The sequence below is a fragment of the Callithrix jacchus genome, chromosome 2, assembly GCF_049354715.1.
Source record: "Callithrix jacchus isolate 240 chromosome 2, calJac240_pri, whole genome shotgun sequence".
Classification (NCBI taxonomy): domain Eukaryota; kingdom Metazoa; phylum Chordata; class Mammalia; order Primates; family Cebidae; genus Callithrix; species Callithrix jacchus.
This window is the reverse complement of record NC_133503.1, coordinates 22,199,458-22,215,279: the sequence shown is the minus strand read 5'-3', so window position 1 is coordinate 22,215,279 and position 15,822 is coordinate 22,199,458. Positions and strand designations below refer to the sequence as shown.

The 15,822-nt window shown below is 42.6% G+C and overlaps 1 long non-coding RNA gene across 1 annotated transcript in view; it reads right to left on the bottom strand.

Annotated features, from left to right (window-relative positions):
• The window catches only part of LOC144580685 (uncharacterized), a 61,025-nt gene that overhangs the window by 7,445 nt on the left and 37,758 nt on the right, over positions 1-15,822 (bottom strand). The window contains exon 3 of the long non-coding RNA XR_013530674.1: positions 10,122-10,270. This is a non-coding gene — a long non-coding RNA (uncharacterized LOC144580685). The remainder of the gene's footprint in view (positions 1-10,121; positions 10,271-15,822) is intronic.

Genomic DNA, 15,822 nt, shown 5'->3' with positions numbered 1-15,822 from the left:
CAACAACCTCATTTCTAGGGGAATCTGATAAAAAAATTTGTGCTCATTTGCTAATAGGTAATAAAACCCTTTTGGAAACCTAGAGAAAACTGGTCTTTAGATTCCTGGGAGAACTTACAACAGCCTTTCCATTTTCCCAGTCATAAGATCAGCCTTAAGCTATTAGACATTTCCTTCCCTGCCAAAGAGGAAGTCATTCATATATTAATGGCCTATTCCCAGAGGAATCTAGCCCGAGTTTGAGCCCAGGGCCTTCTGGTTAACAGGTGGCAGTTTGCAGATGCCAGTAAACTAACCATTGTTCAAAGCAGCTAATTCTTTGCCTGTGAATATGATCTCATCAGCCTTGGAAACCAGCCCAGGAGATCAGAGCAGCAGGCCCCGCACCCCTAGGGCTCTCAGCCCCTCAGCATGGCCCCAAACACTGCCTTCCTCTCCACCTTAACTTGTACCATGTCCTACCTTAACCTTGGGGCCTAGACGCCCCAGACCCTTCACAGGTCCCAGAGTACACCATGTGACAGACTTCCCCACCTCCTTCCCAGGTTGTCTCCTTTACACCTGTGAAACACAACCCAGAGACGCCTCCCCCAGGAAGCCTTCCCTGACCATCCTGCCTCTTCTTGGTGCTTCCATAATCATAATTCTCTGAGTGCCCAGGATATACTGCACACTCTGTTATATACTCCCCAGGGATTATCTCAATCTGATAGCAATTCAGAGACACAGAATCTCTCATCCTACTGTTTTATCATTGAAGAAACCGAATCACAAGGCTATATCATGGCTGGGCAGGGAGTGCTGGAGAGGGAATACAAACCCAGGATCATCACCATCTGCCATGCTTACCAGCATGACTCACATTTATTGAGCACTTACAGCATACCTCCCATAGCCCTAAGCCCTTGACATACATTTTCTCATTGAATCTTCACAGTAATCCTACAGTTTAGTCACTATGAAGTATGTATTATTATTATATCTATTCTGAAGAGGAGAAAGGTTTTAATTATTTAGCTAAATCACATATGCAGCAGAGAATTTGTGATTTATTCTCCACAGCACACTGAAATTGCCCAGATTTGCTGACACTGCTAGTAATTTACCCAACATTCGTTCTTCTCCTCTTTCGTAATAACGAAGACTATATTGTTAGAGATGACAGTGTGCCCAGATCAAAAAAGAAAAAGTAAAGGCTAACCAAATTATCTCCTATCCACCTTTGCAGATAGGGTAGGCAATGAAACATAAGTCAACATTATGGGATGGGGACCCTAGAAAAGTGATTTAAAGAGGGTGTACCCTGACCAGTATTGTGGCTCACACCTGTAATCCCAACACTTTGAGAGGCCAAGGCAGGCAGATCACCTCAGGTCAGGGGTTTGAGACCAGCCTGCCCAATATGGAGAAACCCTGTCTCTACTATAAATACAAAAAATTAGCTAGGCATGGTGGCAGGCGCCTGTAACCCCAGCTACTCAGGAGGCTGAGGCAGGAGAACTGCTTGGACCTGGGAGGTGGAGGCTGCAGTGAGCTGAGATTGCCTCATTGCACTCCAGCCTGGGCAAGAGGGTGAGATTCTGTCTCTAAGTAAATAAAGAGGGTGTACTCTGCTAACATCATTTTGCATTTACCCCTTTCTCCCTCCTCCTGCTTGAGACATGCAGTGTGAATTTCCAACAAGTGTCTTATGACCATGAAGCAATCCTACTAAACACTGCCAAGTAGAAAAATTGAAGAAACTTGGGTTCTTGGTGACATCACAGAGCTCCCAAACCAGCCCTGGGCCACCCCTGCTCCAAATTTCAAGAAATTTGAAAGAAAAAGAGACTCTTGTTTAAATCTCTGTTGTTTTGATTCTCTATTACTTGAAGCCAAATGCAATTCCTCACTCATTTACTTTGCTATGTGTCTGATGACCTGTACCCTCAGTTGTGAGGTCCTCAAGACTGAATATGCTGTTTTCTTGGTCTTGGTACCAGTCCCCTAGCACAGCACCCGCTCAAATCAACCCCTTTTTGCCATTCTATTCCCTCTACTCCTGCCTGGGCAAAAGAGGTCATGTTAGGAAAACAGACATCTCCCCTTACAGAGGGTGAGAGGTTACAACGCCAAATTAAGGGAAGAATGAAGAAAAGCGTGAAGGGAAAGAAGGTGAATTCCATCTGTGAACCAGGGGACTGGGAAGAGCCCATGCTGGTTGAGTGCCAGAGGTCCACTTGGTCTTCTGTCTCAAGCCACAGTGATGTCATTTCCATACCTAGGAAACCCAAGGTCAGGAGCCAAATCAAACCTGGAGAGTGGAGTCAGCAGAGTACCTGAGCCAGAGCTCACTGTCAGTTTATGCAAAACAGCCAGCATCCCAAGTGTTGCAGCAATCTGAGGCACTCTGGGGATGGCCTGCTGCCCACTGTCTCCACCAAACCTGAAGTCCATCTGCAGGCAGCATTTCACAGGTGAAATGCTATGGCACATTGTGGCCCCGGGACGAGTGCACTGGCTATTAGGGAAGTCAGCTTCTCAGAGGCTGTTTTCTCATCTGCACAGTGGAAATAATACTGCCTTCCCCTGCTTCTTTTTTTATTAGTATTTTTATTTATTTACTTTTTATTTTAAGGTGGAGTCTCACTCTGTCATCCAGGCTGGAGTGCAGTGGCACGATCTCGGCTCACTGCAACCTCAGTCTCCCGGGTTCAAGTGATTCTCCTGCCTCAGCTTCCCAAGTAGCTGGCATTACAGATGCACACCACCATGCCTGGCTATTTTTTTTTTTTTTTTTTTTTTTTTTAGTAGAGACGTGGTTTCACCATGTTGGGCAGGCTGGTCTCGAACTCCTGACCTCACGTGATCCACCCGCCTCGGCCTCCCAAAGTGCTGGGATTCCAGGCATGAGCCACCACACCTGGCCCTTCCCCTGCTTTCATACAGGAGCTAGGAAGAGGGTCAAGTATAACAATGGACAGGAAAGCCCTTTATAAACACTGAAATTTTACACAAATCCAAGGTAATGAGTGTATATTTGTTTTTCTGAGGTGGCCTCTGCATCCACAATTATAAGTTCCAGATCCCGAATACTACATTCATTATAATCTTTTTCTACACTCAAGTGTAAGCTGCTGGTAACAGTTTTTTTCTGAAATGGAAAAGGTGGGCATAGGGTAGAATTCCATAGCAGTGAAAAGAAAAAGCCAAGAGAATGGAAGACAGATGCATGAGGAGACCATGCTGTTTCCATAATGTGTAGCCCTGGGATGGCGGAAGGTGGGAACTGAGATGCGCTGGTTTTTTTGCTTGTTTCTGGCTCCTCTGGAGATGGAATAATCAGGCTGTAGGTGATCTTCCTTAGCTTAGATACTTATAAGACATTAACTTAATTTCTTCTTTATCTTTTTCTTTTTTTTTTGAGACAGAGTCTTGCTCTGTCACCCAGGCTGAAGTGCAGTGGCATGACCTCGGCTTGCTGCAATCTCCGCCTCCCGGGTTCAAGTGATTCTCCTGCCTCAGGCTCCCTAGTAGCTGAGATTACAGGCACTCACCACCACACCCAGCTAATTTTTTTTTTTAGGCTGGCCTTGAACTCCTGACTTCGTGATCCACCCGCCTAGGCCTCCCAAAGTGCTGGGATTACAGGCTTGAGCCACGGTGCCCTGCTGACATTAACTTAATTTCTTTAGGGGAGTGGGGCTGGGAGTTTGATCAGATGGGAAGGAAAAGGACTTTTATACTTTACCTTACCTTTCCAAATATTTTTGTTTTTACCACAAATGCATTTTTTAACTTATAAAAAGTATTTATAGGCAGGGTGCAGTGGCTCATGCCTATAATCCAAGCACTTTGGGAGGCTGAGGTGGTAGGATCTTTTGATCCCAACAGTTCCAGACCAGCCTAGGTAACATAGCAAAACCCTTTCTCTACAAAACATTTTCTTAAAAGCTAGGTGGGCATGTAGTTCTGGGCAGAAGGCTGAGGTGGAAGGATCACTTACGCCCAGGGACTGAGGAGGCAGTGAGCCATGATCACACCACTGCGCTACAGCTTGGGGTCCAGAGTAAGACCCCTAGTTAAAAAACAAACACACACACGGGAAACAAATGAAAAATAAAATAAAAGTATTTATGTGTTTATTCAGAGTGTAAAATGCAATCAACCAAAATATTCATAAATGACGTTAATATTACCTGAATTTTCACACCCCCTACCCCTTCATGGGGCTGCCACTTGATATAGAAATCCATAGTGTACCCCAGTAGTTAGGTTCTGGCCATCGTATTGATGCCATTGAAGGGATTTGAGGCTGGCTCACTTGCCATTTCTGTCCAGCCTTGCCCTGGCATTGAGAAGACCAAGAAACTGCCCCTAGCGTGTAGTTGCAGGGATGGCGAATTCCCATCATTTGTCAATCCCGTGGGTCCAAGATCAGAAGGGATATGCTTTAACTCAATGATGGTGTTAAGTCATGAGATGAACTGTCCATTAGCTAATTTATCCATTAGCAGAGGTTAGCTTATCTGATTAGCTCATTGCCACCATCGCCTACTCATGCCAATAGAGAGCAGAACCTTAAGAGAATAAGCAACGGATGTGCTCATTTTTATGGATGACAAAAAAAAAAAAAATTAGAGCTCAAAAAGACCTGAAGGATGATCTAGCCAGGAGGTTGTAAACTGGAAAGCTCTGGCTTTACGTATTTTTGATTATCAATGTAGCGGTGTTTTCTTTGAATCTGAAAGTCTTTATATGCACTTTTCCTTTTATAATCATACTCCTCATCCAGTTATTCTATACCTGACTACCTCTAATAGTTATGTTTCCTGCCTGGTTTCCAAAATGACCCTGCCAGGCCTTGAGTCCAGCCTTTGGAACCTGTCCTGGCACCCTTTGGCTAGGACCAAGAATCCAAAAGGATTAACAATAAATGCTCTCAAGAGGTGCATGGCACCCAAAGGAGAAGTAGATACAAAACTAAACTAATAAACAAAAATAAAAGTTGGACAGACAACATAATGTCTCTGAATCTCAGAAATCTCTGAACGTCTCCTGTAGAATGGGGTTAATATGTAGAATGCCTAGCCTAGAGTTGGGGAAAATCTGATCAGAGAAAGCATGTGAATTGCCTTCTCTCATCTTTAAAGAATATTCCTGTCCTTTCAAGAGTGGTCTTTACCATCCTGGTCAACATGGTGAAACCCCACCTCCACTAAAAATACAAAAATTAGCTGGGCATGGTGGTGCATGCCTGTAGTCCCAGCTACTCAGGAGGCTGAGGCAGGAGAATTCCTTGAACCCAGGAGGCGGAGGTTGTGGTGAGCTGAGATTGGGCCACTGCACTCCAGCCTGGGTAACAAGAGCGAAACTCTGTCTCAAAAAAAAAGAGTGGTCTTTAAAGAATGTGTCTGTCCTTTCCTTCCCAGAAGACTCAGCATGCTCTCCAACCCTCTTGCCTCATGACTCCACATCCCTTATCTAATAAAAACTAAGTAAAGGAGTAAATATGATTGGGGTGTTCCAGAGAGGTGAGCTGAGGCAGAGGATGACAAAGTAACCTGTCCTTCATCACTTGGGCAGGTGCCTCCATCCAGCAGGCACTCACTTAGCCTGTAACAGCAGTTGGAGCTATGTCATCAGTTCCACCCAAAACTTGGGCAGTGGAGGTGCATGGTCTTAACACCACTCTTCTTGATAACTGATCCCACACAAATGGGCTAACCAGTTGCAGAGGCCAGTCAACACATATATACCAACAGCTTGCTTACTGGTTTCTATTCTCTGTTTTTTTCTTTTGGCAAACGAAACATCCCTCAGCCAGATTCTTGGCTTCTACCTTGTCCCTTGGGTCTGATAACTGTTGGTTCATGGACTCCAACCTGGACTGTCATTTTAGCAACCTAGCTAAAACTTCAGTCAATGAGGGGGAAATGATCATTTGATGGCATAAAAAGCCACCATCCAGGGGTAGGCCACAGTGTGGCCTTGTGAGCTGGGTGCCCCAAAACACTGTCCAGTTCCAGTGAGCTGCAGAGCTCCTGTGTCCTGACCTCATCTGTTGTTGGTGGACATTAACCTGACTTTAAATGACTAAGTAATCACATCAAAATAGAAACCAGGGCGGCTGGTCCCCGTTGAAATCTTGGCATTTTGGTCTCTCGTAAGCAGTGACTTTCCATCTGAGCCCACTTCTTTCTTCTCTTCTCTCCTCTCCTCATGATATTATCTTTCTTTGGATTTTCCATGGAGTTTCCTTTCTTAGCATTTGGTTCCTTGGGTTTTTATCACTTTACACTAATTTCCTCTTTGTCACTAGCTTAAGTCCTACTCTTCCCTCTGCCTCTGCCTCCTCCACATAACTCTCTTCCTCCTTTTAATTTTCCCTGTCTCTTTCTGTAAGTATTCCTTGAAACCCTTCTACTTTTGGTAAGAATTGAAGAGCCCATCAAGGAGAGAAAGTGGAGTTTATTAGTTAAGAGCAAGAACTTTGATGGCAGCTCTGAGTGTGTCACCAAGATTTGCCCTTAGCAACTGCGTAGCTTTGGGCACATGATCTAGCCACTCAGCACCTCAGTTTCCTCATCTCAGCAACAGGTATAACAACGCTCATTTCATGGGATCAAACATAATGCTGTGTATGTAGATAGCTTTGTTAGCAAACAGTCTTACCATATGATATATTCTAAACAAAAGTTAGCTTAGGGAAAAAAAAGGATTTACACAATCTCTGCTCTCTATCATGGTTTAAATCAAGAGAGTCTCAACTATGTTCCTCAAAAAACTAAATCTCGAAGACTTACTTGAGATGAGCTGGATAACAACAAGATAAGCCCTAATTACCCTTCCGCTTTTAAAACAGTTTCTATTTTCTCTCTTTTGCATATTGGATCTCTGAATAATATTCTGAAAAAGGGATTCCATTGCTATGTAATTTTTTTTTCTGAAATTGATTTAAACTGATTTTTTCACTTGTTCTTTAGCAGAATTATTTTATCTTTGTTCACTCCAAATGAGTAGGTCCCTGACACATGGAACCTATGAAGTCATTGTTCCACGCCTTGTTACTTCTTTGTAATTTGAAGCCCTTCTCTCTATTTTAAAAAGTACGACTGACATTTCTTTTCTGTAAAGAAGTGGTAGAGGAGTTTAGCCCTCCTGTCAGACTCTCTTGCAAGATCTTTTCACCAGCCTCTGACTATCGGACAGTGAAAGACGGTTGTTAGGTACTTGGTTTCATTTGAAGAAAATGGATTGCCCATTTTCTTTACTATTTGAGAAATTTGGTTACAGCCAGGATTTCACCCAATAGCCTGTGGTAAGGAATTGAATCTGACAAAACATTATCCATACTAAGTAATATTGTTTCACTACCTTAAAAAATTATCTTAAAAAAAAAGTCTAGGCTGGGCGCAGTGGCTCACGGCTGTAATCCCAGCACTTTGGGAGGCTGAGGTGGGTGGAACACGAGGTCAAGAGATCGAGACCATCCTGGCCAACATGGTGAAATCCCATCTCTACTAAAAATACAAAAATTAGCTGGGCGTGGTGGCGCACGCCTGTAGTCCCAGCTTCTCAAAAGGCTGAGGCAAGAGAATTGCTTGAACCCAGGAGGTGGAGGTTGCAGTGAGCTGAGATCGTGCCGCTGCACTCCAGCCTGGCACCTGGCGACGGAGCGAGACTCTGTCTCAAAATAAATAAATGAATAATAAAAGTCTGACCTTATTGAAAACAGATCAGAAATAAAGATTGCCTTTATTCTCTCAAGGGTCACCTAGAGGTATACTCACCCCCAATCCCCCACACATTCACCCCCTTCCCCATAGTGGATGATCACAAATATGTACACAGACTTCAGTGAGATTCTGTGCATTTGGCAGAGACGTTCAGGTGCCTCTTTCCTTCTCCATATCCCTTTTGCATTCCCCATTTACATTCCTAGTATTTTACTGAGGGAGGTGGGGAGTTACAGGGAAGGTGTTTAAAGAGAAGAGAGAAAAGAAAAGAGCAGGACAACTAAGATGGAGGCTCCTCAACCCCTCCACCAGCCGGGTTGTGAGCCCTCATGAAAGTGAGTTTGATTGGGATAAGCCACTATAGGATTAATGTTCATGAAAGATGATGTACAGACAGCTGCCACAGGACCCAGGAAACCAAGAGGGACGTTTGATTGAAAGCTCGAAGACAGCAGAGCTCAAAGACTCATGACAATGTCATGGGTCAATGTATTCCCAGCGCCTAACACACTGCTGACACATTGTGAATCGAATCTGACAAAAAACTATCCATAGGCACACACTAAGACACACAGCAAAGAACTGTCGGATGAATACATCAATGAATGAAAAAATAATTTGGAGAAGAGCCGTTTTCCCTGCCTCCCCAACTGCCTATTCCACAGTAGTCCACATGGGAGCTGACAGCCTCTCTGCTTGCCCTCCTGTTGGCAGATCCATCCTCCACTGCAGCAAGAGTGATCAATTCAAAATATAAATATAAAATGTAAATCAGGTCTTCTCCTTCCCTTGCTTCAAATCTTCAACTTAGGACTTAAGATATAACCAAAACCTTTGCCTGCTGGCTGACTCAGGGGTGCCTCCCTGACCCTTATCCTTTCATTCTCTGTGCTGCAGTCACTGTAATATTTTGCTTGTTCCCTTGACAAGCCAAGCTCATTCCTGACTCATGGCCTTGGCACCTGCTGTTCCATTATTCTGGAAAACTCTTCCCCCATCTTTAAATGAAAAGATGCTTTCTTATTATTCAAACCTCCGGTCAAATGACACCTTTTCACAGAGGCTTTTCTTGAGCACCTAAAGTCACTGTCTATTCATTTGTTATCACACTGTCATTTTCTTTATCTTCACAGCATTACGCATATAGAAATTATTTAATTCATTTATGTGGCTCCATCATCATCAGTCTTGTGCAGTCCAATATCAACTCTTTGTCTATGTTGTTTGCAGCTGATGATTCCCCAATGCCTAGAACAAAACCTGGCATGCAGTGGGCTCTCAATAAATATTTTCTCAATGAATATTATGAAATTATGAATATGTATTATGCAGCCTTGGCATCCTGAGGGCTCTGGGCAACACCAAGTGAATTTTCCCAGGAGCGAATGCATCAGAGGCAGCAGATAGACGCTCCAAACTGAGGCATCAGGAAGAAAGAAGTGTGAATGATGATAGCTGACATTTATAGAATGTTTATTATATGCAGAGATTTTTTTCAAGTCCTCAATGTTTATTATCTTTTACAATTCTTACAGCCACCCCTGAAGCTAGGCCAAATTATTATTTCTTTTTAATGGATAAATAATTGGAACAGAGAAGGGAAGCAACACCCCCTAGGTCACAAAGGTAGTAAATGGAAGATCAAAATGTAAATCCAGATTTTTAGCAACTACACTACACTGCTTCTCTCAAACTGACTTACTGAGAAGCACACCTTCCCTGGGTGGAGGCTGGTGGAGGCAGGAAGAAATATGAAGCAAGTCAGGTATTGATATCGGTGTGAACACAGAGGTACCTCCAGACTGGTGAAGCTTGAAGCCTGGAGTGTACATAATGAATGGTCTCATGCTGAAAGAAAAATGCTCTGGAGTCTGCCACTTAGCCCTCCGGCCAAAAACACATCTGGTTAAATTCCAGGTCCACAGCTGCAGCAGTGCCTCAGGCAGTCCGTCTGCCTCCATCCCCACCCCTGATGCTCAGAGCCTGAGAGCCAGGCCCGACCTACAGACATGTTTTACTTCATGCTCACAATGCGGTCTATATCATATATTTTTTTAATTATAATTTCAGCCAGGCTTTAAAATAGCTACTTCACATTTAAGTTCAGAGTTCCAGCTCTTCTCCAAACATCACAAGAACTGTGATGCCCATCTTTCTTTCACTTTCTTTCTGGCACCGTCAGCTGGATGTGAGCAGCGAACTCCCTCTGGGAAAGAGCATGCACCATGGGTTCACTGTGGTCCCGCTGCCCCCTAGCTTGTCCTCAGTCCTGAGCCTTGCCTTCCTGTCTATGTGTATTTGTTTACATGTGCTGTGTCGACCCTGGGAGTTTGAGTTCATGATGTCTGGTGGGTATTAACTGCCACACCCGGCACCCTGGGACAGCTCTGACGGGTCTCTTACCTCGAGTCTCACACCGCTACAGCACCATCCTTCATAACGCCACCAGATTCCGGCATGATCCCAGCCACCTCACCAGAACTCAAACTGGAGCTCATCCCCAGCACTGCCACTTGCTATGTGGCTTGTCCTCTCCTCCTCAGTTTCCTCACCTGTAGAATGGAAAGAAGAAGAATAATAATATCCACTGTCTTCATTTGTCCCTGCTACTAGAACAAATTACTATACACTGGGTGGTTTATAAACAGCAGAAATGTATCATTTATAGTTCCGATGCCTGGGAAGTACAAGATCAAGGCTCTGACAGAGTTCATGTCTAGTAAGCCTCCATTTCCCCATAGACAGTGGCTTCTTGCTGTGTCTTCACATAGTGGAAGGAATAAGCCAGCTCTCTGGAGTCCATGTTATCAGGGCACTAATTCCAACCAGGAGACTAAAAGGCTCTACCTCCCAACACTATTACCTTGGGGGTAAGGAATTCCACATATGAATTTTGGGGAGACACAATTGTTCAGACCATAGCAACTACCTTGCAGGGCTAATGAAGATTTTAAAGACTTACAAATTCCTTGGAATATGTGTGACAGAAGACCTAAAATTAAAACCCAATGTTATATGTTGCCTTGATATCTGGGAGAAACTGGGAGGGCCTCAGATGGCATAACCCCAAGCTCTCCTCCCTACCCTGCAATAGCAGATAAGGACTCCCTGCCAAAGAACCTTTCTTTTCAAAGGGACCAGGAGTAGTGCCTGCTTATCTCTTAGTAGCAGGTTTTCATTCTGTGTCAGTCAGCAAAATTATTCAAATGAGCCAATCACATCCTCCCACAGGCACCAAGCAGCACCACAGCCTCATGATACTACAAAGCTTGCCTTCTACATTGCAATACCTGCTACTTTACTCTGTTCCAAAGTATGAGGGCTACCACGTGGTGTTCTCCTTCCCTGGATGATAGTGCAGAATGTGTGACTGACAAGCTGCTGTCCATCTTGCTGTTCAGTGTCAGGTGTTATATGTTGGCCATCCCTATAATCCTAGGTCAGGGATCCCCATTTCAATAATCGGTTGAATATGAGGTAAGTAAAATAGTATAATGAAGTGATTAATGGTGGCTGCTAACAACCCTTGAATAACTACTTTTGTAAGAAGAAAAAAAATTTTCATTTTGCATTCTAGAAAGTTTTCCATACACATCATCTCATTTAAATTGCTCAATGACTCAACGAAATGTGTTACCATCCCATTTTACACACAAGAAAATTGAGACTCAGAGAGGATGATTTTTACAATTGGAATCATCCCAATGTCAGTTATCTATGGAGCTCTAATAATGAGTGCCAGGAACTATAGGAATATATGATCTTATGCTCTCTCCAGAGTGCTGCAATGTAGGTACAACTATGCCATTTAGCTAATAAGTAAGTTACAGCTCCCAAGGCTTATACAACCCAAAGTCACAAAATCTTAATCGGCAGAACCAAAGATTTAGAAAAGACTGAGTAGTCTTTTCTGGACCTAGAGTTAGCTCTTTTGACCTCATTGTGCTTGATATCAGTAAAATCAGGACTGAAATCCAAGTCACGAGGATTTGAGATCTCAAATGTAGTGTCTTTATATTCTCTGTATCATGTTACTCCCTTATAGGAAATCAATCAATCAGTAAACAATAAGAACGGTTCATGTCCAAACCTCTCAGTTTGGCTTTCAGGCCCTTCCACTTGGTATCCATCTTATGAATCACTACCACTTTTGCTTTCTCATCATTCCCAGGACATTTAATCAGTAGTGCCACAATACTTGTTGTATTAGTTCATTCTCACAGTGCTACAAAGAAATACCTGAGACTGGGCACTTGGTAAGGAAAAGAGATTTAATTGGTTTACAGTTCTGCAGGCTGTACAGGAAGCATGGTGGCATCAGCTTCTGGGGAGACCTCAGGGAACTTACAATCATGGTGGAAGGCAAAGGGAGAGCTGGCATTTCACATGGTAGGGGCAGCAGGAAAAAAGAGAGTGGGGAGGTGCCACACACTTTTAAGCAACCATATCTCATGAGAACAGAATCAAAGAGATGGTGCTAAACCATTCATTAAGGATCCACCTCCATGATTCAATCACCTCACACTTGGCCCTGCCTCTGACACTGGGGACTATAACTGAATATGAGATTTGGGTGGGGACAAAGATCCAAACCATATTACTTGGCCTCATGGAGGCACAGACATAAGATCATTAAGCTTACAGATGCAACTTTAAACACATTTGTGGAATCTTTCGACAAAGAAAATTTAACTCATAGGGTTGTGATATATTCAGTTCTATTGACTTTGTGGTTTCCAGTCCTAAGATTATTCTCACATTAGTGGAGAATAATTACAGTTAGAATTCCAGATAAAGTTTAACATTGGATTTAAAAATACAGAAGTATCCAATTAGATTTTGATTATCTACTAAATTCACTGAGAATAATTGCCTTCCAATGTCCATCCCATGAAACATTAAAACAATCACTAAAAGTTTTGGTGGGAGAATATCATAGCAAGTTTTAAATATCTGATTCATTTGAAATGTGCTTTACATAGTGCTTGTGTGATTTATAGTATTTTTCTGAGTACAACAACTTTGGCCTTGATTAATTTCATATTCTCACATTTTGATTCTGACATTGTGAATAAATGAAATGACTTCAAGCATCCACTTAGAATATACAATGAAAAAAGAGGAAGTTGAGGCCACCCAAACTAAAATATATTTATACATATAGATAGATATCAATATATAGATTAGATATAGATATACATATATAAATACAGTTGACCCATGAAGAGTGAGGGGGTTAGGGATGATGACCCTACCATGCGGTTGAAAATTTATGTATCACTTTTGACTCAGCCAGAACTTAACTACTAATAGCCTTCTATTGACTGGAAGTCTTATGAATAATATAAACAGTCGATTAACAGATATTTTCTGTGTTATATGTATTTATACTGTATTCTTATAATAAAGTAGCTAGAGAAAAGAAAATGTTATCAAGAAAATCATAAAAAAGAGAAATATATTTACTATTAAGTGGAAGTAGATCATCATAAAAGTCTTTATCTTCATCATCTTCATATTGAGTAGTGATGTGATTGGCTATGTCCCCACCCAAATCTCATCTTGAATTGTAATTCCTATAATCCCCATATGTTGTGGGAGTGACCTGGTAGGAGGTAATTGAGCCATGGGGCTGAGTTTTTCCCACGCTGTTCTTGTGATAGTGAATAATTCTCATGAGACCTGATGGTTCTATAAAAGGAAGTTCCCCTGCACATGCTCTCTTGCCTGCCTCCATTTAAAACATGACTTTGCTCCTCTTTCACCTTCCACCATTGTGAGCTCTCTCCAGCCATGTGGCACTGTGACTTCATTAAAACTCTTTTTCTTTATAAATTATCCAGTGTTTGGTATTTCTTCATAGCAATATGAAAATGGACTAATACAAGTAGGCTGAGGAGGAGGAAGAGGAGGCATTGGTCTTGCTGTCTCAGGGGTGATGGGGGCAGAAGAAAATCCATCTCTAAGTGCCTCCATGGAGTTCAAACACACATAGTTCAAGAGTTAACTGTAATCTCAAAAGTGATTTTTCAAAAATCTTATCAGAATTATGAGGTCAGTAGACAACTAGTTGAACTGAATAGTTTTGAACTCATGAATAATTTTAACATTGGCAGAGCATGAGAAAAAGAGGTGGTAGCTATAAAGGCAGGTAAAAAGATAATAACTGAAATACTCATGACTTCTTAAAGATTAAACGTCTGCTTGTATGAAAGTGTTGAACCCTGGGAGACACAGACATGAAAGAAGGCCTCACCCACTTCATAGTTCTTCTCCATGGGCCTCCACTGGGTACTCATGAGAAACACTGGGGACAGGTAGAAGACCGAAGAGGCCCTCCTCAGTGGGGTGGGAGTTCTGAGGCTTCCACGTTTGAGAAAATACAGGAGTACACAGAGAAGTTCATCCATTTCTGAGCACTCTATGAGTACAAGGTAATAACTAGCCTAAAGGATAAGCATGAAACCCACTCACACCCCAGAGTCTTCTCTGATATGGAATAAAAGCTGCCTACCAGCAAGGGAAGGGTAGGAAGAAACTTACTCGTGCCCTGGACCTTACTCTGCTTTGACACAAGGCAAAAGCTGCCAGGTGAGAGATTGGAAATTCACTCATACTCAGTATCCCCCACTGATATTCTGAATAGGAGAAAAGGTTATTATATTAGTTTTCTTGGCTGCCATTACAAAATATCACAGACCGGGTGGCATAAGCCACCAGAATTTATTTTCTCATAGTCCTGAAGGCTGGAAGTCCAAGATCATGGTCCTAGTAGGGTTGCTTTCCTCTGAAGCCTGCCTCCTTGGCTCACAAATGGCTGCCCTCCTGCTGCAACTTCACATGGTTGTCCCTCTGTGCATGTCTGTGTCCCAATAACTTCTTCTTCTTTTTTTTTTTTTTTTTTTTTTTTTTTGAGACGGAGTTTCGCTCTTGTTACCCAGGCTGGAGTGCAATGGTGCGATCTCGGCTCACCACAACCTCTGCCTCCTGGGTTCAAGCAATTCTCCTGCTTCAGCCTCCCGAGTAGCTGGGACTACAGGCATGCGCCACCATGCCCAGCTAATCTTTTGTATTTTTAGCAGAGACAGGGTTTCACCATATTGACCAGGATGGTCTCGATCTCTTGACTTCGTGATCCACCTGCCTCGGCCTCCCAAAGTGCTGGGATTACAGGCGTGAGCCACCGCGCCCGGCCCCTGTGTCCCAATATCTTCTTATAAGGACACTAGTCATACTGAATCAGGGCCCAAACTAATGGCCTCGTTTTTACTTAACCACTTCTTTAAAGACCATATCTCCAAATGCAGCTATATTCTGAGGTACTGGGGGTTGAGATCTCAACCTATTAATTAGGGGAGTAGAGAGTGACATAAGTCCTGTAATCCTGTATCAGTCAGTAATCCTATATCATACATATATATATCATACTACATATAATCCTATATCAGTCAGTAAATGCACTGCACTCAGTCCTGAATTGAGTAAGTGCCAGAGGTTGCCTGCAACTAGAAGGAGGAGGAATACTGAGAAAGCGCAACTCCCAAGGCTTAGGTGCACAAGGTCTGCCTAAGAATGAAGCTGGAGCAAGAGATTCAAAAAATGTATACCATAAGCCTTGCACTGAGTAATAAGCAGTCACAATCTTTCACTGGAAGAAGGCGAAAGAGTGAAGAGGGTGTGCTGAAAGTTGAGGATGGAGCAAATAAAATAAGAAAAACACTTCAGGACTTCAGGATCTTTACTAAACAGCTGCCGTGCACTAATGGTAATAATAGCCACAACAATAAAGAAAATTCAGTTCAACAACTGAGTCAATTGACTCAACTTCCCATACTAAAGACTTAACAGAAGAAGAGATATGCCCATTCTGGACAGTAGTTACTATTTAACTTAGTCTCTAATGTTATTTACCCATAACATTCAGCATTCCATTAAAACTAACAAGACACACAAAGAACCAAGAAAAAAATCCTCTTGTCAAGAAATAAAATAGGCAAAGAATAAAACCCAGAATGATCAATTACAGCAAAGTTTCAGGATACAAGGTTAATCTTGCACAAAAGTCAATTGCTTTCTTAGATATCACCAATGAACAAGTAGAATT